This window comes from Mobula birostris, unplaced genomic scaffold (assembly GCF_030028105.1).
Source record: "Mobula birostris isolate sMobBir1 unplaced genomic scaffold, sMobBir1.hap1 scaffold_1972, whole genome shotgun sequence".
Taxonomy (NCBI): domain Eukaryota; kingdom Metazoa; phylum Chordata; class Chondrichthyes; order Myliobatiformes; family Myliobatidae; genus Mobula; species Mobula birostris.
Genome location: NW_027275020.1, coordinates 1 through 27,606, shown reverse-complemented (window position 1 = coordinate 27,606; position 27,606 = coordinate 1). Strand labels below are relative to the sequence as shown.

General features: G+C 48.2%; 1 long non-coding RNA gene across 1 annotated transcript; it reads left to right on the top strand.

Annotated features, from left to right (window-relative positions):
- Positions 1–2,127: 2,127 nt before the first annotated feature.
- Positions 2,128–5,788, top strand: LOC140192645 (uncharacterized). The gene is made up of 3 exons (XR_011884387.1): positions 2,128–2,194; positions 4,457–4,546; positions 5,707–5,788. It is a non-coding gene; the product is annotated as an uncharacterized lncRNA (long non-coding RNA).
- Positions 5,789–27,606: the final 21,818 nt, after the last annotated feature.

Here is a 27,606-nt window from a genome sequence, read left to right as displayed (position 1 = left end):
GGAAGGAGAGACTGACAAGAGAGTGATGCAGACAGGGTGAATGCTGAGAGAGGGAGATGTGAGGAGAGGGATTTGAGAGACAACGGTTGAGGTATTAAAGAGCAAAAGAGAGAGGAGTGTGTGTATTTCAGAGGACAGATTTGACCGGTCTTGACCCTCCTGATCCTGCCATTGAATTGCTTCCTGATCTAGCGTAAAACCTGTTTACTACTTTACCCTTCCTTTGTATATTTTCTTATTACAGATTTCCAGTCAGACACAACTCGGGAACCCCAGGGATCAGCAGCAGGTGAACCTGGTCTGGGTTTGACCACCACCCCAGCAGGGTCTGCAAGTGCAGGTATGTGTGGTGGGGGTCATTGATGGGAATCATCTCTCCCTGCTTCAGTCCTCAATATGCATCTGGGCTTTGACTGAGAGTAGTGACTGGTCAGAGACATTCACGAGGGAAAGTTGCTGAACAGGGACTGGATGGTTTTGGTATCTCCTCAGATCTGAGACTTCCTTTTCAAATTGTTTTCCCAGTGGCTACCCATTTCAATTCGGCTTCCCATTCCCATTCCCACATGTCTATCCAAGGCCCCCTCTACTGACACGATGAGGCCAAACTCAGATTGGAGGGCAACACCTCATATTCCATCTGGGTAGCCTCCACCCTGACGGCATGAACACTGATTTCTCTAACCTCGTAATTTCTACCCCCTAACACTTCTCTCTAATTCCATTCCCACTCTGGCTCCACTCCTAACCCCTCTGTTCTCCTCAGATGTCTATCCCCTCCCTCTGCTCCCCTCCTCCATTCCTTTATTCTCTGGTCCATTGTCCCCTCTCCAATTGAATTAATCCTCCTTTAGCCCTTTACCTCTTCCACATATCACCTCCCAGTTTCCCAAATCACCCCCTTCCTCACCCGCCCACCTTCCCATTCACCTGCATTCACCTATCACCTGCCAGCTGTACTCCCCCCATCCTCTTTATTCTTGCTTCTTACCCCTTCCTTCTCAGTGCTGATAAAGGGTCTCAGCCCAAAACATTCACTGTTTATTCCCCTCCAGAGATGCAGACTGACCTGCTCAGTTCTTCCAGCATATTGTGTGTGTTGCTCTGGATTTTCACAATATTTCATCTTTGTGAGTTATTGTCCCTGTTGTGTTGTTTAATCTCTGCCACTCTCCCATGTCTCTGTTACTTTGTTCCAGACCTGGAGGCTTCCACAATGGATCAGCCCGATGGATCATCTACAGGACAACCCACCCCATCACCGTCCTCTGTCTCAGTGGGAGAGACATCCTCAGGTATCAGGTCTCGTGTCCATTGGGGTTTGTCAGTTTCTCACTCTGTGACATTGAACCTCTTATAGACTGATTCACCTGCTGGATGTGTGTCTTGGTGAAATGATGTTGTTTGTTCAGATGATCCTTCTCTCCATCTTGCATCAAATTCCACCAACATCCACTGTCTCTCCAAAGGTGGTGAGCGTTGTTGTGGTGAGCATGGGGTTGGCTGAAATAAGATGACAGATGAGAGATCTGTCGGGGTGGAGATACATTTCTACCAAAGGAGGTGTAGGGTGCTCCTTCCCTCCACTAGCCTGCAGGTCACCCTTGGATTAAGTGTGGCATCTGCTTAGCACCCCTGCCCTCGACAATCAGGGTCACGAGAAGGCATGGGAGCAAGGTACTGGATGGTCGTATGAGCAGCTGATGCAAATCACATATACTGGTTCTGCAACCACTGACACAGGGCAGATAATCTCTGAAGAGTATTGATAATGGCTGGAGTCACCCATCCTGTAACCCACCCCATCACCGTCCTCTGTGTCAGCAGAAGAGACATCCTCAGGTATCAGGTCTCCTGTCCATTGGGGTTTTTCAGTTTCTCGCTCTGTGACATTGAACCTCTTATTGACTGATTCACCTGCTGGATGTGCGTGATAGGTGATTTGACCTGGACTTGAGCCTCCTGTTCCTGCCTTTGAATTCCTTCCTGATCGAACGAAAAACTTATTTACTAATTTACCCTTCCTTTCTATATATTCATATTACAGATTCCCAGTCGGACATAGCTGGGGAATCGCAAGGATCACCTACCGGAAAACCTGGTCCAGTTATGTCCATAACTCCAGCAGGGTCTTCGAGCTCACGTACAGATCCCCAATCAGACATAACTCCAAAACTCCAGGGAACAGTGACAGGTAAACCTGGTCCGTTTTGACCACCACTCCTACTGGGTTGGCAAGTTCAGGTACAGATTCCCTGTTGACACAACTCAGGAACCCAGGGATCAATGACCGGAGAACCTGGTCCAGGTTTGACCACCACCACAGCAGGATCTTCAAGGTCACGTACGGATCCCCAGACAGACACAACTCCAAAACCCCAGGGAACAGCAACAGGTAAACCTGGTCTGGGTCTGACAGCCATAGCAGCTGTGTCTGCAAATTTAGGTACAGATTCCCTGTTGGACACAACTCGGGAACCCAAGCATCAGTGACCAGGGAACCTTCACATTTCAGGAAATCAAGGGTCTGCGAGCTCAGGTAACCGTGAAGGAACTTACTGAGTGTTGTTCATTGTGTAATAAGGGCAGCAAGGACGTGACAGGGAGCAGTGGGGTTCAGGGGATCACTGGCTGACACTGGGCTGATCAAATGGGTGGGATTGGGATGGGGTGGCGATGGAATTGGAGACTGGTCATTGTATTGGGATGGGAGGTAATGTCTGGAGTGTTGTAGACCAGACAGAGGATGGGAATACCCTGGACAGTTACTGAATATTAGATGTTGCCTGGCAGATTTTCAGGGCTACGATGCATCAGTGTACGAGGCAGTATTTGTAGTGTTGGGCCATCAGAGGGCATTGTGGGACTTGGGCATCGGTGAATAATTAATGTTCGATGGATCTTTATTGTAAAGGTTGTATCATGGTGATGAATGAGGTCAGGATTGGGGTTGGACTGTGGAGGTGGGTGGGTGGGGTAAAGCAGTGTGTGTTGGGGACAGAGTGAGAAGGGATGATTGGGCAGAGCGTAGTTTTTCCACTGACATTGCAAGAGTCTAGAATTGCAGAAGTCATAAGTTAAGGGTGAAAGGTGAAATAGTTAAGGGGGAACCTGAGGGTCAACTTCACTCAGAGGGTACTGAGAGTGTGGAATGAGCTGTCAGTGAAGTGGTGGATGTGGGTTTGAATGTAACAATGAAGAAACGTTTGGATCAGTACAAGGATGGGAGAGGTCTGGGGGGCTGCGTTCCAAGTGTGGGTCAATGAGAATAGGCATAATAGCAGGTCAGCATGGACTAGATGGGCCGACGGGCCTATTCCTGTTCTGTAAAGTTCTGTGACCCTCTGACTATATATGCATAACCCACTGCACCAGTGTGTCTCAGTGCTGCCCATCCCTGGAGGGGCTCGTCCTGAAGCAGGGGTGAGGAATTGGGGCCGCACTATGAACCCTGTAGCTCAACACTCTGTGTCGGGCTGGGGAATACACGTACAACGGGAGCCCGTTACTCCCTGTAATGTCCACTGCACATCTCCACAGATCTGGGTGTTCAATTTGTGTGTGATCCCTGGGAGGGATGGAGATGAGTGGAGGAGAGGTCAGAGGATGAGAGAGGGTGAAGGGGAGGGGAGGAGGGAGAGCGGAAGAGATTAGGGACAGGGTTCGGGGAGGACTGAGGGAAAGAGAGAAGATAAGGTAGAGGGAAGTAAAGTTGGGAGACTGCAAGGAATGGACAGGGTAGGGGAGGAGTGAAAGAATGGAGGGAAAGGAGTGGAGGGACGAGATTGGGGAGGAGAGAGTGAGAAGGGAGGGAAGGGAGAAGGGAAGAGGAGGTGAGAATCATGGCTATGGGAGGATGGAGTTTGGGATGGTATGGGGAATAGAGAGAGTGCAGGTAAGGGCTGAAGTGGGAGTGGGGGAATGATAGTGGGGAAGAAAAAGCAGGAGGGAGCGGTGGGCAGGGGAGAGGAACGAAGAGAATGGAGGGGAGAGTGGAGAATCGTGGATGGAAAACCGTCAGAGTAGACTGTAGGGGAGTGAGGATGGTGAGTGCAGAGAGGGGTGAGGGGAGTGAAGAAAGAGAGTTGATTGGAGGGAACGACAGGTTGGAGAGGAAATTGAGGGCTGCGAAGGGGCCATTGAGTGGATGGGGAGAGAGGTGGCTGGAGAGGAAGTGATATTGGATGTGTACAGATCCACAGCTGGACACTGCAGGTCAGGAATCAGTGGTGGGGATCATTGAAGGAAACCCTGATCCCCTTGTTAATCCCTGAACTTTGTCCCGACTCCCACAGAAGGGAATGATCAGGTGTGACAGAGAACTGGGAGAGACAGTAGAGAGACCCTGTGTGATGTTGGTTTCCACACGCACCTATTCCTCTGTTCCTCTGACTCATGATGATTGCTTCAGTGTCTCCACTCTCTCACTCTCTCTGTTCCTCTGTTCTACACACAGGTAGTTCCACAGGGAAACAGACCGATGGATCAGTGTCTGGAGAACACACCCAGAAATCATCCTCTGTCCAAGCAGGAGACACGAGCCCAGGTGTGAAATCTTCTGTCTGTGTGGATTCAATCTCACACTGTAAAATACAGCTTCTCAGGGATCAGTTTACCTGCAGGGGATGGGGTGTGAATGATGGAGTCAGAGGTTCCTCTCTCCTCCCTGTGACAAATTTCGGTACCATTCAGGATCACTACAAGGGATGGTGTTGCACAATTATAACGTGAGCAGTAATGACCTTGGTCTGAGTCTGGTTCACGGGGCCGGGTGAGGTGGGTTGGTGGCCAGAGCATGAGGACTGAGCCCCTTGGCTTTGCTGAGTGAGGGATGTGGGTGGTCACTGGGGATGTCTGAGTCACCTTCAGGAAGGATCAGGATCTGGGTGAGGGAGTGGACAGGGTCGTCACTGAGAGTGACGACAGGGTTGAGAACCTGTGTCAGGGTTACGTGGTCAGTATCACGGGGATTAGAAACGTGGGCTTCAGGGATCACTGGCTGCGTCTGGGCTGATCAAATGGGTAGTGTTAGGACTAGATGGATGAGGGATAGGACTATGATCATTGTGTATTGGGGGTGGTGGGAAACACCGAGAGGGCCAAGGCCCCAGTGGCCGGGTGGGAACTCACTGGACACCTGGTGAGTCCATGGAGGTTAGTGATATTGGGGAACACAGTGTCGGTGTTCAGGGGAGTTTTTGAAAAGGTGGGGCATTAGAGTGCATTGTTCCACTTGGCAACGGAGAAGAGTGAAGGTTTGAAGTAATGGTGTATCTTTGTGTAAAGATTATCTCGTGGCATGATGAATAGGGTCAGGATTGGGGTTGGGTTTGGCAGGCTCTGGAGAGGATGAGATGGGATGAGTGAGCAGAGTGAGCAAAGTGAGTGGGTGATGGCGTGGGGAGTTTGAAGCAGAGAAGCAAATCCAGGTTTGACCATCCGCCCAGAGGAGTCTGCAAGCTCAGGAATGGGTGGCAGGGTTCACTGAAGGGAACCCTCATCACCATGTTTGGTTGCAGAAATTCACCCTGTCTCTCTGAGGAGAGAGACCTGGAGTCATGGTGGTTTGGGAGGGAGAGTCAATGAAGGGAGACAGATAACGTTGGTTCCTTCACTATCCCCATCTTCTTTTCCTCAAACTCATGTCTTGTCTAATGATCTGTTTCAGTGTTTCCACTCTCCTGTTTCTCCATTCCTTTATTCCAGATCCGGGGACTTCCACAGGGAAACAGTCTGAAGATTTGTCCACTGGAGATTTTTCCCAGGGAACATTTTCTGTCCCAGCAGCAGAGACAACCTCAGGTACCAAGTCTCCTGAAAGCGTGTCTTTCAATAAATCTGTAACCTGGAAACTCCCATGAGCCGATTCAATTTCAAGTTGATTTTCATTCAATCATGCTCATGAAAATATCTAAACGAAACGTCATTCTTCTGAGGCCAAGGTGTAGAAGTCAGTCATTTAAATGTCGCAATTTTATGTCTTGAAGTGTACCGCTGCCACAAAAAAGCCCATCAAATTTCACGTGAGCTGTGACAAACCTGACTCTGAGATGGGTCTCCATTGTGGACTGAGAATAGGAAGGGGGCAGTGAGAGGGAAATCATGGTTGGGAAAGAGGGGAGGGAGCTGGAGGCACCAGAGAGATATTGTCTAATGATCAATAAACCAATTATTGGAATCAAATGACTTAGCCTGGTGTTTTAGGGCTAGGTGTGTCTTCACCATCTCCACAACATCCCCCCACACCTCCTCCCAGCACTCCTTCAATGCCACCTCTCCCACATCCCTACCACGGCTCTCAATCCTCACCACTCACAACATCCTTTGCTCCCACAGATTTACAAACTCTGTCTCCACTCCACATTGACAAATACCGTACTGTGCAAAAGTCTGAGGCACCCTGGCTGTGTATATGTGCCCAGGAATTTTGCAGAGATCTGTGTGGCACCATGGTCCTGGAGGAACGTTGTTCCTTTTTATTGTGTACTGTACCAGCAGTTATGGTTGAAATGACAATAAAAGTGACTTGACTACAGCCATACACAGCACACAGAGTTATGATCCAGAAAATACTGCTGCACAATAATATTTGTCCAAGACTTTGAGTTTCATGGCCTGAAGGTAGAGAGGTTGACATAAAGCGCGAGGTGCATGTTTATGTAAAAGACTATAATGTTGTTGAGACCATGATATCAGAACAAGTAGCAATATCAATATATTAAACACCAGCAAGAAAAGATGAAAGGTGCCTAGTGCAGTATGAGAATGTGAAATGGGGAGTGCGGGGGTTTGGGGTGATAGGGCATTTAGACAGGGTGTTACATGTGTGCTGGATGAGAATGTATCTGTGAATCGGGGAGTGAGGGGGTTTGGGGTGACAGGGCATTTAGACAGGGTGTTACATTTGTGCTGGATGAGAATGCATCTGTGAATTGGGGAGTGCGGGGGTTTGGGGTGACAGGGCATTCAGACAGGGTGTTACATATGTGCAGGATGACAATGTATCTGTGAATTGGGGAGTGAGGGGGTTTGGAGTGACAGGGCATTCAGACAGGGTGTTACATGTGTGCTGTATGAGAACGTATCTGTGAATTGGGGAGTGAGGGGGTTTGGGGTGACAGGGCATTTAGACAGAGTGTTACATGTGCGCTGGATGAGAATGTATCTGTGAATCGGGGAGTGAGGGGGTTTGGGGTGACAGGGCATTTAGACAGAGTGTTACATGTGTGCTGGATGAGAATGTATCTGTGAATTGGGGAGTGAGGGGGTTTGGGGTGACAAGGCATTTAGACAGGGTGTTACATGTGTGCTGGATGAGAATGTATCTGTGAATCGGGGAGTGAGGGGGTTTGGGGTGACGGCATTTAGACAGGGTGTTACATGTGTGCTGGATGAGAATGTACCTGTGAATTGGGGAGTGAGGGGGATTGGGGTGACGGGGGATTGGGTGACAGGGTATTTAGGCAGGGTGTTACATGTGTGCTGGATGAGAATGTACCTGTGAATTGGGGAGTGAGGGGGATTGGGGTGACAGGGGATTGGGTGACAGGGTATTTAGACAGGGTGTTACATGTGTGCAGGATGAGAATGTATCTGTGAATTGGGGAGTGAGGGCGTTTGGGGTGATAGGGCATTTAGACAGGATGTTACATGTGTGCTGGATGAGAATGTATTTGTGAATTGGGGAGTGAAGGGGTTTGGTGTGACAGGGCTTTTAGACAAGATGTTACATGTGTGCTGGATGAGAATGTATCTCTGAAATGGGGAGTGAGGGGGTTTGGGGTGTCAGGGCATTTAGACAGTGTTGCATGTGTGCTGGATGAGAATGTATCTGAGAATTGGGGAGTGAGGGGGTTTGGGGTGTCAGGGCATTTAGACAGTGTTGCATGTGTGCTGGATGAGAATGTATCTGAGAATTGGGGAGTGAGGGGGTTTGGGGTGACAGGGCATTTAGATGGTGTTACATGTGTGCAGGACGAGAGTGTATCTGTGAATTGGGGAGTGTGGGGGTTTGGGGTGACAGGGATTTAGACAGTGTGTTACATGTGTGCTGGATGAGAATGTATCTGTGAATTGGGGAGTGAGGGGGTTTGGGTGACAGGGCATGTAGACAGGGTGTTACATGTGTGCTGGATGAGAATGTATCTGTGAATTGGGGAGTGAGGGGGATTGGGGTGACGGGGGATTGGGGTGACAGGGTATTTAGGCAGGGTGTTACATCTGTGCTGGATGAGAATGTAACTGTGAATTGGGGAGTGAGGGGGTTTGGGGTGACAGGGCATTTAGACAGGGTGTTACATGTGTGCAGGATGAGGAATGTATCTGTGAATTGGGGAGTGAGGGGGTTTGGGGTGACAGGGCATTTAGACAGAGTGTTATATGTGTACTGCATGAGAATGTATCTGTGAATTGGGGAGTGAGGGGTTTTGGGGTGACAGGGCATTTAGTCAGAGTGTTATATGTGTACTGCATGAGAATGTATCTGTGAATCGGGGAGTGAGGGGGTTTGGGGTGACAGGGCATTTAGACAGGGTGTTACATGTGTTCTGGATGAGAATGTATCTGTGAATTGGGGAGTGAGTGGGTTTGGGGTGACTGGGCATTTAGCCAGGTTGTTACATGTGGGCAGGATGAGAATGTATTTGTGAATTGGGGAGTGAGGGGGTTTGGGGTGACAGGGCATTTAGATGGTGTTACATGTGTGCAGGACGAGAGTGTATCTGTGAATTGGGGAGTGTGGGGGTTTGGGGTGACAGGGCATTTAGACAGGGTGTTACATGTGTGCTTGATGAGAATGTATCTGTGAATTGGGGAATGAGGGGGTTTGGGGTGACAGGGCATTTAGACAGAGTGTTACATGTGTGCAGGATGAGAATGTATCTGTGAATTGGGGAGTCAGGGGGTTTGGGGTGACAGGGCATGAAGACGGTGTTACATGTGTGCTGGATTGGAATGTATCTGTGAATTGGGAGTGAGGGGGTTTGGGGTGACAGGGCATTTAGACAGGGTGTTACATGTGTGCTGGATGAGAATGTATCTGTGAATTGGGGAGTGAGGGGGTTTGGGGTGACAGGGCATTTAGACAGGGTGTTACATGTGCGCTGGATGAGAATGTATCTGTGAATTGGGGAGTGAGGGGGTTTGGGGTGACAGGGCATTTAGACAGGGTGTTACATGTGTGCTGGATGAGAATGTATCTCTGATTTGGGGAGTGAGGGAGTTTGGGGTGACAGGGCATTTAGACAGAGTGTTACATGTGTGCTGGATGAGAACGTATCTGTGAATTAGGGAGTGAGGGGGTTTGGGGTGACGGCATTTAGACAGGGTGTTACATGTGTGCTGGATGAGAATGTACCTGTGAATTGGGGAGTGAGGGGGATTGGGGTGACGGGGGATTGGGTGACAGGGTATTTAGGCAGGGTGTTACATGTGTGCTGGATGAGAATGTACCTGTGAATTGGGGAGTGAGGGGGATTGGGGTGACGGGGGATTGGGTGACAGGGTATTTAGACAGGGTGTTACATGTGTGCAGGATGAGAATGTATCTGTGAATTGGGGAGTGAGGGCGTTTGGGGTGATAGGGCATTTAGTCAGAGTGTTATATGTGTACTGCATGAGAATGTATCTGTGAATCGGGGAGTGAGGGGGTTTGGGGTGACAGGGCATTTAGACAGGGTGTTACATGTGTTCTGGATGAGAATGTATCTGTGAATTGGGGAGTGAGTGGGTTTGGGGTGACTGGGCATTTAGCCAGGTTGTTACATGTGGGCAGGATGAGAATGTATTTGTGAATTGGGGAGTGAGGGGGTTTGGGGTGACAGGGCATTTAGATGGTGTTACATGTGTGCAGGACGAGAGTGTATCTGTGAATTGGGGAGTGTGGGGGTTTGGGGTGACAGGGCATTTAGACAGGGTGTTACATGTGTGCTTGATGAGAATGTATCTGTGAATTGGGGAATGAGGGGGTTTGGGGTGACAGGGCATTTAGACAGAGTGTTACATGTGTGCAGGATGAGAATGTATCTGTGAATTGGGGAGTCAGGGGGTTTGGGGTGACAGGGCATGAAGACGGTGTTACATGTGTGCTGGATTGGCATGTATCTGTGAATTGGGAGTGAGGGGGTTTGGGGTGACAGGGCATTTAGACAGGGTGTTACATGTGTGCTGGATGAGAATGTATCTGTGAATTGGGGAGTGAGGGGGTTTGGGGTGACAGGGCATTTAGACAGGGTGTTACATGTGCGCTGGATGAGAATGTATCTGTGAATTGGGGAGTGAGGGGGTTTGGGGTGACAGGGCATTTAGACAGGGTGTTACATGTGTGCTGGATGAGAATGTATCTCTGATTTGGGGAGTGAGGGAGTTTGGGGTGACAGGGCATTTAGACAGAGTGTTGCATGTGTGCTGGATGAGAATGTATCTGAGAATTGGGGAGTGAGGGGGTTTGGGGTGACAGGGCATTTAGATGGTGTTACATGTGTGCAGGACGAGAGTGTATCTGTGAATTGGGGAGTGTGGGGGTTTGGGGTGACAGGGCATTTAGACAGTGTGTTACATGTGTGCTGGATGAGAATGTATCTGTGAATTGGGGAGTGAGGGGGTTTGGGTGACAGGGCATGTAGACAGGGTGTTACATGTGTGCTGGATGAGAATGTATCTGTGAATTGGGGAGTGAGGGGGATTGGGGTGACGGGGGATTGGGGTGACAGGGTATTTAGGCAGGGTGTTACATCTGTGCTGGATGAGAATGTAACTGTGAATTGGGGAGTGAGGGGGTTTGGGGTGACAGGGCATTTAGACAGGGTGTTACATGTGTGCAGGATGAGGAATGTATCTGTGAATTGGGGAGTGAGGGGGTTTGGGGTGACAGGGCATTTAGACAGAGTGTTATATGTGTACTGCATGAGAATGTATCTGTGAATTGGGGAGTGAGGGGTTTTGAGGTGACAGGGCATTTAGTCAGAGTGTTATATGTGTACTGCATGAGAATGTATCTGTGAATCGGGGAGTGAGGGGGTTTGGGGTGACAGGGCATTTAGACAGGGTGTTACATGTGTTCTGGATGAGAATGTATCTGTGAATTGGGGAGTGAGTGGGTTTGGGGTGACTGGGCATTTAGCCAGGTTGTTACATGTGGGCAGGATGAGAATGTATTTGTGAATTGGGGAGTGAGGGGGTTTGGGGTGACAGGGCATTTAGATGGTGTTACATGTGTGCAGGACGAGAGTGTATCTGTGAATTGGGGAGTGTGGGGGTTTGGGGTGACAGGGCATTTAGACAGGGTGTTACATGTGTGCTTGATGAGAATGTATCTGTGAATTGGGGAATGAGGGGGTTTGGGGTGACAGGGCATTTAGACAGAGTGTTACATGTGTGCAGGATGAGAATGTATCTGTGAATTGGGGAGTCAGGGGGTTTGGGGTGACAGGGCATGAAGACGGTGTTACATGTGTGCTGGATTGGAATGTATCTGTGAATTGGGAGTGAGGGGGTTTGGGGTGACAGGGCATTTAGACAGGGTGTTACATGTGTGCTGGATGAGAATGTATCTGTGAATTGGGGAGTGAGGGGTTTGGGGTGACAGGGCATTTAGACAGGGTGTTACATGTGCGCTGGATGAGAATGTATCTGTGAATTGGGGAGTGAGGGGGTTTGGGGTGACAGGGCATTTAGACAGGGTGTTACATGTGTGCTGGATGAGAATGTATCTGTGAATTGGGGAGTGAGGGGGTTTGGGGTGACAGGGCATTTAGACAGGGTGTTACATGTGTGCTGGATGAGAATGTATCTCTGATTTGGGGAGTGAGGGAGTTTGGGGTGACAGGGCATTTAGACAGAGTGTTACATGTGTGCTGGATGAGAACGTATCTGTGAATTAGGGAGTGAGGGGGCTTGGGGTGACAGGGCATTTAGACAGGGTGTTACATGTGCGCTGAATGAGAATGTATCTGTGAATTGGGGAGTGAGGGGGTTTGGGGTGACAGGGCATTTAGACAGGGTGTTACATGTGTGCAGGATGAGAATGTATCTGTGAATTTGCGAGTGATGAGTTTTGGGTTGACAGGGTATTTAGACAGGGTGTTACATGTGTGCAGGATGAGAATGTATCTGTGAATTGTGGAGTGAGAGGGTTTGGGGTGACAGGGCATTTAGACAAGGTGTTACATGTGTGCAGGATGAGAATGTATCTGTGAATTGGGGAGTGAGGGGGTTTGGGGTGACGGGGCATTTAGACAGGGTGTTACATGTGTGCAGGATGAAAATGTATCTGTGAATTGGGGAGTGAGGGGGTTTGGGGTGACGGCGCATTTAGACAGGGTGTTACATGTGTGCAGGATGAGAATGTATCTGTGAATTGGGGAGTGAGGGGGTTTGGGGTGACAGGGCATTTAGACAGAGTGTTACATGTGTGCTGGATGAGAATGTATCTGTGAATTGGGGAGTGAGGGGTTTGGGGTGACGGTGTTACATGTGTGCAGGATGAGAATGTATCTGTGAATTGGGGAGTGAGGGGGTTTGGGGTGACAGGGTGTTACATGTGTGCTGGATGGCAGTGGGGTGTTGAGAAGTCTAACAGCCTGGGGGAAGATGCTGTTCCCCAGCCTGGTTCACTTGTTACATGTGCGGTACCAGTGGATGTGAATAATGGGGTCAGTTCAAACCCTGCTTCTGATTAGAGTAGTGTTCATGGCCTCAGGAAATGATGCACTTTTCCTTGTCTGGAGGCTGGTCCAGTAGGCCAGCAGCCTAATAGCATATTGAGTTGGATATGTTCCCAGGGGCCAGGCTTGGACTTTGTACAAGAGTAGGGAAGAAATAATTGGAAGCCCTTGTGGGGGCATTTGCTTTGTCATTAGCCACTGGTGACTGGAAGGGAAGGAAGGATAGTTGGTAACGTAGAGGAGGGCAGGAGGGAGCGCAAACTGGGAAATGGAGGGGAATGTGTCAGGGGGAGGAGTGGTGCAAGGATGGTGAGTGGAGAAATGAGATGGTGAGCGTGAATGAACAAGGGGGAGGTGGGAGGAATATTGAGTGGAGGGGAAAGGTAAATTGGAGGGCTGCCATTTGGGGGGTGGGGGGTGGGGAAGAGGTGGGTGGCGATGAAATGATGCTGAAGATTCACAGGTCCACAACTGGACAGTGCAGATCAGGAATCAGTGGTGGGGATCATTGAAGGAAACACTGTGGAGATATTTGTTTCACCACTCGCCACTGGTGCCTGAAATGTGGCGAATGTTGTTCTATTGTTTAAGCAGGGCAACAGGGACGAGCACAATGGATAGAGGGGAACAGATGAACATTATTTACTTGGATTTCCAGAAGGTGTTCGATAAGCTGCCACATAGAAGTCTTATTCATGAGATAAGGATGCATAGCGTTGGGGATGGTGTATTAGCATGGGTAGAGAATTGGTTATCAAATAGAAAGCAGAGAGTTGGAATACATGGGTGTTACTCTGCTTGGCGATCAGTGGTGAGCAGTGAACCGCAGGGGTCAGTACAGGGCCCACAACTGTTCACAACATACACTAACGATCTGGAAGAGGGGTCCGAGTGCAGTGTATCTAAGTTTGCTGATGACACTGATGAACTCAGCTGGGAACTGCCCCCTGTCTCAGCAGGAGATACCTCCTCAGGTACCAAGACCTTGTTTCTGTGGGGAATGGACAACCTCTCTCACTGATGTCCTTGTAGCTTGTGTGCATCATCTTCCCTGTTGGACGTGGTTTCCCCTGGGGTGGGGATCGCTGTTGTCAGTGGCTCGTCCCCTGTCTGGACAATTCTCAGTCGTGCATTGAGGTCCCTCTTACGGAGGTGTGGAGGGAATTGTACACTGAGGTGCTGGTGATGTGGGAGGGCATTGAAAGGAAGATGCTGTACCTTTCAACAACAAGACACTGTGGGTGTTTGTGTGGGCAGCTCGTGGGTGGTCTGATGGTCAGGAACAAGGGTTGAGAGCTGGGCTTTGTGAAGGGGGAGAGTTAAGTGACTGACTGGTCGTGATTGAGAGGGTTCATCACGAAGGAATGGGGTCTGAAGTTGGAAATGGGTCCAGGAGCCTGAGGTCCCACACTCCCAGGTTCAGGAACACCAACCGTCAGGCTCCTAAACCAGTGTGGGTAACTTTACTCACCTCATCTCTGAACTGATTGCACAACCGACACACCCATTTTCATGGACTGCACAACTCACGTTCTCAGCATTATCTGTCTATCTTTGTTTTATTTACACACTTTGTCTTCTGTTGCACTGGTTGTTGTTTTTATGTCGAGGTTTTCGTACTTTCTGTTGTATTTTTATTATTTTCCTGTGAATGCTGCAAGAAAATGATCCTGCAGGTAGTATATGGTGACATCTACGTATTGTGGTAATAGAGTTACTTTGACTTCAATTTTCACTTTGATCAGAGTCAGATCTGATCAACCTCAAGAGGGTTATGGCTGCCAAGTAGGGACATTGTCCCTCTCAACCCCATTCTCCTGCCTTGTTCCATAACCTTTGACAACCTTACCAACCAAGAACCTATCAACCTCTGCTCTAAATATACCCAATGACTTGGCATCCACAGCCTTCTGTAGCAATAAATTGCATAGGTTCGCCACCTTCAGGCTAACGAGAGTTCTTCTCACTTCTGTTTTAAAGAAACGTCCTTCTATTCTGAAGCAGTGCCCTCTCTGTCCTGGACTCCCCCACTATAGGAAACATTGTCTCCACATCCACTCTATCCCGACCTTTCAATATTCAATAGGTTTCAATGAGATCCACCCTCATTCTCTAAACTCCAGCGAGTACAGACGCAGAAGAATGAAATGCTCCTCATTCTTCAACCTTTTCATTCCCGAGATCATTGTTGTGAACCTCCTCTGGCCCATCTCCAATACCACATACTTTCTGAGATAAGGGGCCAAAAGTGCTCTTGACCACAAAGCCATCAATTCCATCATCCATATCATTGACATATAACGTGAAAAGAAGCCATCACGGTCGAACCAAACCAAAACAATTGTCGCTGCTGGCGACCCTACGTATTTGTTATACTTGCATGACATGCTGTCACTCAAATAATTATTGCTCCAAAAGTCGAGGTTATGTATTCAATCCTTTATTAGCAATTAGCAAACTTATTGAAGCAATGAAACTGAAGAGTCCCCAAGTGTAAGCTCAGTGTAATTGAGTGTTATTGACCGATCAGCAAAAGATACGACATTTGCTGCCCCCCTTCTGCTACAAACAGAGCATGAAGACGGAACTTATTCCCTTCGCTTTTACCCCGTCCCCACTCATGTGACTAGTTACCATAATAAACAGAATACATTGCAGATAGAGAACAGGTACATGGCTCATACAGAAGCCGTCCCAATATCGAACGCTATGGAACACCAGTAGTCACCGGTAGCCAACCAGAAAAGGTCTTTTAATCCCAATCTTTCCCTCTGTCAGTCAGCCAATCTTCTAACTACAATATGCTCGTACTTTTCCTATAATATCATGGGCTCCTATCTTGTTCAGTAACATCATGTGTGACATCTTGTCAAAGGCCTTCTGAAGATCCAAATATACAACATCCAGCAATTCTCCTTTGTCTATTCTACCTGTTATTTTCTCAAAGAATTCCAGTGGATTTGTCAGGCAAGATTTCCCCTCGAGGAAACCACGCTAACATAGGCCTCCTTTATCATGTGTCTCCAAGTTCCCCAAAACCTCAACTTTATTACTGAACACTTTCTTCTGCCAGTGATGTCAGGCTAACAGGCCTATAATTTCCTATCTATTGTCTGCCTCCCTTCCTAAAGGGTGAAGTGATATTTGCAATTTTCCAGTCCTCCAGGACTATTCCAGGATCCAGTGTTGTTGAAATATCGCTACTAATGCCTTCAGCTACCTCTTGCAGAACCCAGGGGTGTAGTCCATTTGGTCCAGGTGACTTACCTACCTTCAGCCCTTTCACCTTTCCAAGCACCTTCTCCTTAGTATTAGCAAGTTCACTCACTTCTACCCCGTGACGCGCTCCAATTTCTGGTGCAGAGCTGGTTTCTTCCATCATAAAGACTGACACAAGAACTGTTGAGATGGAAAACAGCTTCTTCCTCCAGGATGTCAGACTCTGAACTCCCTGCCTCCTGCCAGGTCACATCACACTCGAAGCTTGATACTGTCTACTTTTTCACTTGTGTCGCAAATGCATCTTATTATTTATGAATTTACGAGTGGCGGTATTAATCTATGTGTGAGTTATACTGTGTCTGGAGGAACGTTGCTTCATTTGGTGGTAAACGTGTACTGTTGAATGACGATAAACTGAGCTGGAACTCGAGGTTGCAAACACTTATTAAATTCATCCGCCATTTTTTTGTCCCCCATTACTACCTCTCCAATGTCATTTTCCATCGGTCCGATATCCACTCTCACCTCTCCTTTACTCTTGATATATCTGAAAAATGTTTTTGCATCTTCTTTTATATTATTGGCTGCCTTACTTTCATATTGCATCTTTGCTTTGCTTATTGTTTTTTTTCAGTTACCTTCTGTTGGTTTTTAAAAGCTTCTTAGTCCTCCAACTGCCCACTAATTCTTGCTCTATTATGTGCCCTCTCTTTTGCTTTTATGCTGACTTTGACTTCCCTTGTCAGTCATTATTGTATCATCCTCTATATAAAAAAACTTTTGTTTTTTGGGATTTATCTATCCTGCACCTTCCGAATTGCTCCAGAAATTCCAGCCATTGCTGTTCTACTGTCATCTCTGCTAGTATCCCCTTTCAATTGACTATGGCCAGTTCCCCTCTCACGCCTTCTCTTGGAATCCAGCACCAGTCTGACTTTCCTAATCTGCCTGCATATTGAAATCCCCCATGGCTATCGTAACATTGCCCTTCTTTATCTCCTGTTGTAATTTCTACCCCACATCCTGGCTACTGTTCAGAGTCCTGTATATAATGCCCAACAGGGTCACTTTATCCTTGCATTTGCTTAACTCAACCTACAGGGATTCACCATCTTCCAATTTTATTCACCTATTTCTAAGGATTTGATTTTATTTTTTTACCAAGAGAGCCACCCCCTTCCTCTGCCTAAGTGCCTGTCCTTTTGAATGACAGAGGAGGTTGTGAATGAGCAAATAGGGGACTTGGGCAGGAGTCTGTGTATGCAGGGTGTCAGAGTGATGGAACTGAGCCTGCTGGAGAGACAGGGGGAGTGTGATGGAAGAACAGAACTGGCTGGTGTGTGGACGTACCAGTGATGGAACTGAGACGGGGAGAGTGTGATGGAAGAACAGAACTGGCTGGTGTGTGGACGTACCAGTGATGGAACTGAGACGGGGAGAGTGTGATGGAAGAACAGAACTGGCTGGTGTGTGGACGTACCAGTGATGGAACTGAGACAGGGGGAGTGTGATGGAAGAACAGAACTGGCTGGTGTGTGGACGTACCAGTGATGGAACTGAGCCTGCTGGAGAGACGGGGGGAGTGTGATGGAAGAACAGATCTGACTGGTGTGTGGACGTACCAGTGATGGAACTGAGACGGGGGGAGTGTGATGGAAGAACAGATCTGACTGGTGTGTGGACGTAGCTGTGATGGAACTGAGCCTGGTGGAGAGATGGGGAGAGTGTGATGGAAGAACAGATCTGACTGGTGTGTGGACGTAGCTGTGATGGAACTGAGATGGAGGGAGTGTGGTGGAAGAACAGATCTGACTGGTGTGTGAACGTAGCTGTGATGGAACTGAGCCTGGTGGAGAGACGGGGTGGGGGAGTGTGATGGAAGAACAGAACTGGTTGGTGTGTGGACGTACCAGTGCTGGAACTGAGATGGGGGTAGAGACGGGGTGGGGGATTGTGATGGAAGAACAGATTTGACTGGTGTATGGACGTAGTAGTGATGGAACTGAGCCTGGTGGAGAGACGGGGTGGGAGATTGTGATGGAAGAACAGATTTGACTGGTGTATGGACGTAGCAGTGATGGAACTGAGCCTGGTGGAGAGACGGAGGGAGTGTGGTGGAAGAACAGATCTGACTGGTGTGTGGACGTAGCAGTGATGGAACTGAGACAGGGGGAGTGTGGTGGAAGAACAGATCTGACTGCTGTGTGGACGTAGCAGTGATGGAACTGAGCCTGGTGGAGAGACGGGGGGAGTGTGGTGGAAGAACAGATCTGACTGGTGTGTGGACGTAGCAGTGATGGAACTGAGACAGGGGGAGTGTGGTGGAAGAACAGATCTGACTGGTGTATGGACGTAGCAGTGATGGAACTGAGCCTGGTGGAGAGACGGGGGGAGTGTGATGGAAGAACAGAACTGGCTGGTGTGTGGACGTACCAGTGATGGAACTGAGCCTGGTGGAGAGACGGGGTGGGGGATTGTGATGGAAGAACAGATTTGACTGGTGTATGGACGTAGCAGTGATGGAACTGAGCCTGGTGGAGAGACGGGGGGAGTGTGGTGGAAGAACAGATCTGACTGCTGTGTGGACGTAGCGGTGATGGAACTGAGCCTGGTGGAGAGACGGGGGGAGTGTGATGGAAGAACAGATCTGACTGGTGTGTGGACATACCAGTGATGGAACTGAGACGGGGGAGAGACGGGGAGAGTGTGGTGGAAGAACAGATCTGACTGCTGTGTGGACGTAGCAGTGATGGAACTGAGCCTGGTGGAGAGACGGGGGGAGTGTGGTGGAAGAACAGAACTGACTGGTGTGTGGACGTAGCAGCAAGAAGCAGTATCAGCCCTGGACCAATCCTCCAAACTCCATTTCTCACCTGGACCTTCTCTCTTCCCAGATCCGGGTAGGAGGACAAGCCCTGACGCCGGGCAGGAGAAGCCGACGGATGCTGCATGCAAAGCCTCTGAGATGATCCCAGGTAACCACGGAGTTCTGACAGGGGACTGTCTGTTACTCCTGATCACAGGGACCCTTTCTGATGCACCTGGCCTTCGGGTGGTTGGGATCTGTAAGGAGCATCTCCCCAAACAGCGACTGGCATTCCCTCTCCCCCAAACCCACCACTTCCAGCCCAGGGCTGGGGGGAGGCCTTGCTCTGTCTGTCCCGTGGAAGTGGCATACAGATGTTTAGGGAGAGGGCCAGGAGGGGTAGAATTCTTCTGCAAGCAAGGCATGGATTACACAAAGAGGGTTTTCGATGATGCAAAATTTTGTGCTCATGAAGGAGAAGTTGCTCACATTTAAGTTGGCACTGAGAAGTTCTGACAACGTCACAGCTGCACTCGGGAGACATAATGGAGGGGTCAGAGACTGTTCATGTGGGTAGAACTCAGGATAGGAAGGGTGCAATCACACTGATGGGATGGTACGACAGACCCCCAATTAGCCACCGGGACATTGAGGAATAGATATGTAATCAAGTGAAGGAATGGAGTAAAAATAATGGGGTTGTTGTCATGGGGGATTTCAACTTCCCTCATGTAAACTGGGGCCTTCTTAGTGCAAGGGGTTTGGATGGGAGCAGTGGACGCTGAGGGGAGATCTGTCAGAGGTTTCTAAGATTATGAGAGGCTTAGATGGAGCAGATAAGGAGTATCTGTTTCCGAGGGTTGAAATTTCCAACTCCAGAGGGCAGGCATTGAAGGTGAGAGGGGTGCAGGTTCAGGGGGGGTTCAGGGGGGATGTGAGGGGTAAGAGTGGTAGATGCCTGGAATGCGCTGCCTGGTATGGTGTTAGAGACGAATACATTAGAGGCTTTCAAGGGACGTTTAGATTGACAGATGGGTGTGAGGAAGATGGAGGGATTTGGACATTATGTGGGAAGGAGGGATTATATTTTGGGTGTTTCTGATTTACTTTTAGCTGGTCCAGCACAACATTGTGGGCTGAGTGGCCTGTTCCTGTGCTTTACTGTTCAATGTTCTGTGAGAGACCAAGGTAAACTGAATCAGCCAGTGTGTGGAGGACCCCAACGTTGGGGGCATAGTGGGCAGCGAGGAGGGCTATCAATATCTGCAGCAGAATCTGGATGAGCTGGGGAAAATGGCAGATGGAATTTAATGCAGACAAGCATGATTGCACTTTGGGAATGAAAAGCAGGCTCGGTCTTGCACAGGGAATGGTACAGTAGAACAGAGGAATCTGGGAATACAGATCCATAACTCTTACACAGGGAACGGTACAGTGGTACAGAGGAACCTGGGAATACAGATCCATAACTCTTACACAGGGAATGGTACAGTAGAACAGAGGAATCTGGGAATACAGATCCATAACTCTTACACAGGGAATGGTACAGTGGTACAGAGGAATCTGGGAATACAGATCCATAACCCTTACACAGGGAATGGTACAGTGGTACAGAGGAACCTGGGAATACAGATCCATAACTCTTACACAGGGAATGGTACAGTAGAACAGAGGAATCTGGGAATACAGATCCATAACCCTTACACAGGGAACGGTACGGTAGTACAGAGGAATCTGGGAATACAGATCCATAACTCTTACACAGGGAATGGTACATTAGAACAGAGGAATCTGGGAATACAGATCCATAACCCTTACACAGGGAATGGTACAGTAGAACAGAGGAATCTGGGAATACAGATCCATAACCCTTACACAGGGAACGGTACAGTAGAACAGAGGAATCTGGGAATACAGATCCATAACTCTTACACAGGGAATGGTACAGTGGTACAGAGGAATCTGGGAATACAGATCCATAACTCTTACACAGGGAACGGTACAGTAGAACAGAGGAATCTGGGAATACAGATCCATAACCCTTACACAGGGAACGGTACAGTGGTACAGAGGAATCTGGGAATACAGATCCATAACTCTTACACAGGGAATGGTACAGTAGAACAGAGGAATCTGGGAATGCAGATCCATAACTCTTACACAGGGAATGGTACAGTAGAACAGAGGAATCTGGGAATACAGATCCATAACTCTTACACAGGGAATGGTACAGTAGAACAGAGGAACCTGGGAATACAGATCCATAACTCTTACACAGGGAATGGTACAGTAGAACAGAGGAATCTGGGAATACAGATCCATAACTCTTACACAGGGAATGGTACAGTAGAACAGAGGAATCTGGGAATACAGATCCATAACTCTTACACAGGGAATGGTACAGTAGAACAGAGGAATGGGGGAATACAGATCCATAACCCTTACACAGGGAACGGTACGGTAGTACAGAGGAATCTGGGAATACAGATCCATAACTCTTACACAGGGAATGGTACATTAGAACAGAGGAATCTGGGAATACAGATCCATAACCCTTACACAGGGAATGGTACAGTAGAACAGAGGAATCTGGGAATACAGATCCATAACCCTTACACAGGGAACGGTACAGTAGAACAGAGGAATCTGGGAATACAGATCCATAACTCTTACACAGGGAATGGTACAGTGGTACAGAGGAATCTGGGAATACAGATCCATAACTCTTACACAGGGAACGGTACAGCAGAACAGAGGAATCTGGGAATACAGATCCATAACCCTTACACAGGGAACGGTACAGTGGTACAGAGGAATCTGGGAATACAGATCCATAACTCTTACACAGGGAATGGTACAGTAGAACAGAGGAACCTGGGAATACAGATCCATAACTCTTACACAGGGAATGGTACAGTAGAACAGAGGAATCTGGGAATACAGATCCATAACTCTTACACAGGAAACGGTACAGTAGAACAGAGGAACCTGGGAATACAGATCCATAACTCTTACACAGGGAATGGTACAGTAGAACAGAGGAATCTGAGAATACAGATCCATAACTCTTACACAGGGAATGGTACAGTAGAACAGAGGAATCTGGGAATACAGATCGATAACTCTTACACAGGGAACGGTACAGTGGTACAGAGGAACCTGGGAATACAAATCCATAACTCTTACATAGGAAACGGTACGGTAGTACAGAGGAATCTGGGAATACAGATCCATAACTCTTACACAGGGAACGGTACAGTAGAACAGAGGAATCTGGGAATACAGATCCATAACCCTTACACAGGGAACGGTACCGTGATACAGAGGAATCTGGGAATACAGATCCATAACTCTTACACAGGGAACGGTACCGTGGTACAGAGGAATCTGGGAATACAGATCCATAACTCTTACACAGGGAACGGTACGGTAGAACAGAGGAATCTGGGAATACAGATCCATAACTCTTACACAGGGAACGGTACAGTAGAACAGAGGAATCTGGGAATACAGATCCATAACTCTTACGCAGGGAATGGTACAGTAGAACAGAGGAATCTGGGAATACAGATCCATAACTCTTACACAGGGAATGGTACAGTAGAACAGAGGAACCTGGGAATACAGATCCATAACCCTTACACAGGGAATGGTACAGTAGAACAGAGGAATCTGGGAATACAGATCCATAACTCTTACACAGGGAACGGTACAGTAGAACAGAGGAATCTGGGAATACAGATCCATAACTCTTACACAGGGAATGGTACAGTGGTACAGAGGAATCTGGGAATACAGATCCATAACTCTTACACAGGGAACGGTACAGTAGAACAGAGGAATCTGGGAATACAGATCCATAACCCTTACACAGGGAACGGTACAGTGGTACAGAGGAATCTGGGAATACAGATCCATAACTCTTACACAGGGAATGGTACAGTAGAACAGAGGAACCTGGGAATGCAGATCCATAACTCTTACACAGGGAATGGTACAGTAGAACAGAGGAATCTGGGAATACAGATCCATAACTCTTACACAGGGAACGGTACAGTGGTACAGAGGAACCTGGGAATACAAATCCATAACTCTTACACAGGAAACGGTACGGTGGAACAGAGGAACCTGGGAATACAGATCCATAACTCTTACACAGGGAATGGTACAGTAGAACAGAGGAATCTGGGAATACAGATTCATAACCCTTACACAGGGAATGGTACAGTAGAACAGAGGAATCTGGGAATACAGATCCATAACCGTTACACAGGGAATGGTACGGTAGTACAGAGGAATCTGGGAATACAGATCCATAACTCTTACACAGGGAATGGTACAGTGGTACAGAGGAATCTGGGAATACAGATCCATAACCCTTACACAGGGAATGGTACAGTAGAACAGAGGAATCTGGGAATACAGATCCATAACTCTTACACAGGGAATGGTACAGTAGAACAGAGGAATCTGGGAATACAGATCCATAACTCTTACACAGGGAATGGTACAGTAGAACAGAGGAATCTGGGAATACAGATCCATAACTCTTACACAGGGAACGGTACAGTGGTACAGAGGAACCTGGGAATACAAATCCATAACTCTTACACAGGAAACGGTACGGTGGAACAGAGGAACCTGGGAATACAGATCCATAACTCTTACACAGGGAATGGTACAGTAGAACAGAGGAATCTGGGAATACAGATCCATAACTCTTACACAGGGAATGGTACAGTGGTACAGAGGAATCTGGGAATACAGATCCATAACTCTTACACAGGGAACGGTGCAGTAGAACAGAGGAATCTGGGAATACAGATGTATTTGAGGGAAGCCTGAGTGGGAACTTCTTCACTCGGAGGATAGTGAGAGTGTACAACGAGCTGCCAGCAGAAGTGTTGGATCTGGGTTTGATTTCAACATTTAACAGAAGTGTGGATAAGTTCATGGATGGGAGGGATTTGGAGGGACACAGTCCTGGTGGGGGTTGATGGGACAAAGCAGAATAATAGTTTGGCAAGGACTAGATGGGCTGAAGGACCTGTTTCTGTACTGTAGTGCTCCATCACCCAAAGATCTAGATCCCTCTCTGGATGTCATTACTCTCCCTCTGAGAGTGAAAACCCCCCACAATATCCAACTTTCCATGAGAACTTGGGGTCCAGTTACTCCTCGATCCACATTCCATTGGATAGGGTTACTCTTTCCCCTTCAGTTCTATATGCCATGCGATGCTTTGAAAAACTTGTTCTTCTTTGTATTATTGACCATGTCAATCTTTACTGGCTTCAGCTAACACACACTCTTCCCTTCTTATTGAATTAAAATCCAGCCAGGGGAAGCCAAGTGAATTTACACGTTGCACAGAGAGGCCGGTGGTGGATGGGGGAAGGGACTGGTTACTGGAACGATGGGCAGGAGGAGAACCTGGGGTCAGCCTGGGTCCCTGCGCTTACCGTCACCAACACTCCAGCCCAAGCACCCATCACACCGTGTGAGTTTGCTGTCTCTGGGTCTGCTCTGACTGAATATTTCTCTCAATCTTCCAGTGAACGACCTCCTGTCCGATGAGTGTGAGAAGATGATCAGTAGTGTCCAAGTGCTGTTCCTTGGGCAGAACAACTTGAGAAACCCCCAGGAGCAAGAGGCCTACCTCCGTCAGGTGAGAGATGTCGTCCACATTCATTCCCCGAGGTGGAGGTTCTGATTCATATGGCTTTGGTCAATCCAGGTCAATAATCAGTGACTATCCCCTCCCGATGAACAGTGAAACACTCAAACCCTGAAATGGTTACATCTCAGTCACCAGAGACTCCCCGTCCTCAGTCAGCACCCAACGTAGGATATAAGAACAGAATTAGGCTATTGGGCCCATCAAGTCTGCTCCATGAATATGTTTCTGCCTTGGCACTTTCTCCCTGAAAGCCAAACCCTCTGACTGATCAGTCTCTGCCCTAAGTACCCCCAGTGTGAATGGGGACTGCCCCACCACCTGACAAGCACCATCTTCCCATCTCCCCCACCTCCACCCATTATACACGACTTCTGAAGACAAACTATTTACGGTTATCATTGTCCCCTCATGGTCTCACCATTCCTCTAAATCCCTTATTCCTCAGTACATTGCGTGCTCCTTATCCGGGCATGTACATAGCCTTGGACAGTCGGCTCCCAGCCCAGCTTCCTCCTCTGTTGGCAACGAGTTCCCACCGACCGATCATCTCCACTCATGTCCCTTCAGCTTTGCATCTCCCCCATGGTCCTAACGACCATTCAGAGCCAGCGGTCACTTTGTGACTTTCCTGCTCGGGGACCCCCATCATTTTGCACAGCAGAGGTTCCCCTGGTTTGGGGAAACGTTTTCCTCTGGTGCCTGTTTTCTGGGAACGTTTATCTCCCATTCTGTGGACCGTCTATTTATGGGATCTGAGGGTTTACAGGTTTAGGGGACGTGATTCCATTAGTTAGGGAGTTAACATTTCAGCTCAGAGACCTTTTGTCAGAACTGTCTGGGAAAGAGGGAGATACGTGTGGTCTCAGTTTGGGAGACAGCGATACACTGCACCGGAGAATCGGTTTCACAGGTCTGTGAGGAGGTGGGTTTCCGTGTGGTAGGGAAAGGAAGTTGCCTGGTTTTGGGAGCTGGTGAGTGGAATTCCTGGTCTGAGGGGTTGAGAATATCCTGGTCTGGAGAGGGGAAATCCTGAGTCCGAATGGGGAAATCCCTGAGTCTGAATTGTGAGGGGGTATCCCTGACTCTTAATGGGGAAATCCCCTGGTCTGGAGAGGGGGAATCCCCAAGTCCAAATGGGGAAATCCCTGAGTCTGAGGGAGAGGGAATCCCCTGGTCTCAGGGAGAGGGGGAATCCCTGAGTCCGAATGGGGAAACCCCCTGGTCTGAGGGAGGGGGAAATCCCCTGGTCTGAGGGAGGGGGAAATCCCCTGGTCTGAGGGAGAGGAAATCCCCTGGTCTGAGGGAGAGGAAATCCCCGAGTCTGAATGGGGAAATCCCCTGGTTTGAGGGAGAGGAAATCCCTGAGTCTGAATGGGGAAACCCCCTGGTCTGAGGGAGGGGGAAATCCCCTGGTCTGAGGGAGAGGAAATCCCCGAGTCCGAATGGGGAAATCCCCTGGTCTGAGGGAGGGAAGAATCCCCTTATCTTCAGGGTGAGGAAAATCTCTTGGTTTTGAGGGGTGGGGGGGTGACAAGAATCCCTCGGTCTGAGGTGGGGGCGTGGTGGAAATCCGCTGGTCTCAGGGGGTTGAGAGGTGTTCCCTGGTCCAAGGGGAATGGGAGGCATTCTCTGCTCTCGGGGTAAGGAGATCCCCTAGTCCGAGGAGGGTGGAAATTTCCTGGACAGGGTGGGGTGAGAGGCGGGAATCACCTGGTCTCAGGTGATGAGGAGAATTCCCTGGTACGAGGGGTGTGGGGGAGGTGAATGGCACTCTCTGTTCTCTGCGGGTGAGGTGAATCCCCTGATCCGAGAGGGGTGAGAGGCATTTCCTGGTCTCGGGGTGAGGAGAATTCCCTGTTCCAGGGATGAGGACAATCCCCTGATTGAGGGGTTGAGGGACATTCTGAGAGTGTGAGGGTGTGAGGGGAGGGTTTTCTCAGGTCGAATAGAAAAGCTGATTCCATTTTTGGGGAAGGTCTATCCCTATTTTGGAGCGGGGGAATTTCTCTGATCCTGAGAGAAGGTGGATCCTTGTTATGGGATGTTTGGAAGAGCAGATTTTCCTGGTGAGGGGATAGGGTTTGGAGAGGGATTGACGGTGATTTCTGAGGAATTGAATTTTCCTGGTGTTGGAGAATGTAGTTCTTGTTGTGAAGAAAGGAATCTCCTGGTGGTAAGTGATGGATTTTGCGGATGATGAAAGGAGGGTGTCTCTGTTGTCCTGATCCCCCACACAGTGCGATCTAACCGTGTTTCTTCACCCGTCCCTCACCATCGATATCCCTGGTCCACAGGTGCGTGAGATACTGAGGGAACAGCTCCCCTGCAAGCACATCCTGTCCAAGAGCAAATGCGACAAGGGAAATAACTGAGAATGAAGATCTCAGATTGTGTTCCTCCAACGTATCACAGAGTGATGGACGATGTGTGAGATGTTCATGGGTTATGCTGGGGAGTGTGAGGTTTCACTGGGTTGTGTGATGGTGGTGGGGAATCCTAGATTAAAAATATCAATCAAATATTATTAGCATCAATTAGACTGTGTATCTGTCATTGAGAATCAGGTTTATTATCACTAACATATGATTCTTTCATCTTTCTTTATTTCTCAGCAATTGAATGTAATAATGGGTTTAATCCAAGCAATGAAAGACACATTCAGATTCCTGGGACCTGTCTCTGTAATTGTTTCTGTATTTCCAATGATCCACAGTTACTTTAATTAAGCATGTATTTCTATTTTACTTCAGTTGTGATGTTACGTTCATTTATCACTGTTATTAAAAGTAATATCATAAAGACACAAAATAGATGAACACTCCCAAACAGCTTGCAGAGAAAGGAGACCATTTCTGCACATTTGGTCTTCTTTTCAACGTTGGTTGTTTGTCGGTCTTTATTTACATGTAGATTTTCATAAATTGTATCATGTTTTATTTTCACGTGAATGCTTGTAAGAAAATGAATCTCAGGGTAGTATATGGTGATGTATATGTACTCTGTTAATAAATTTACTTTGAACTTTGATTGCAAAGCTGTTCTTTTCAGAATCTGAATCAGGTTTAATAATGCTGACTTATGTCATGAAAATTGTTCTGTGTCAGCAGTATAGTGTAAGACAGAAAATACTATAAATTACAATATGAAATATACAGAATATAAAATAAGTCGTGCAAAAAGAGAGCAAAAATATCTTCAAGCTGATTACCTTGCCTGCGATTTCCATTAAGCACTGA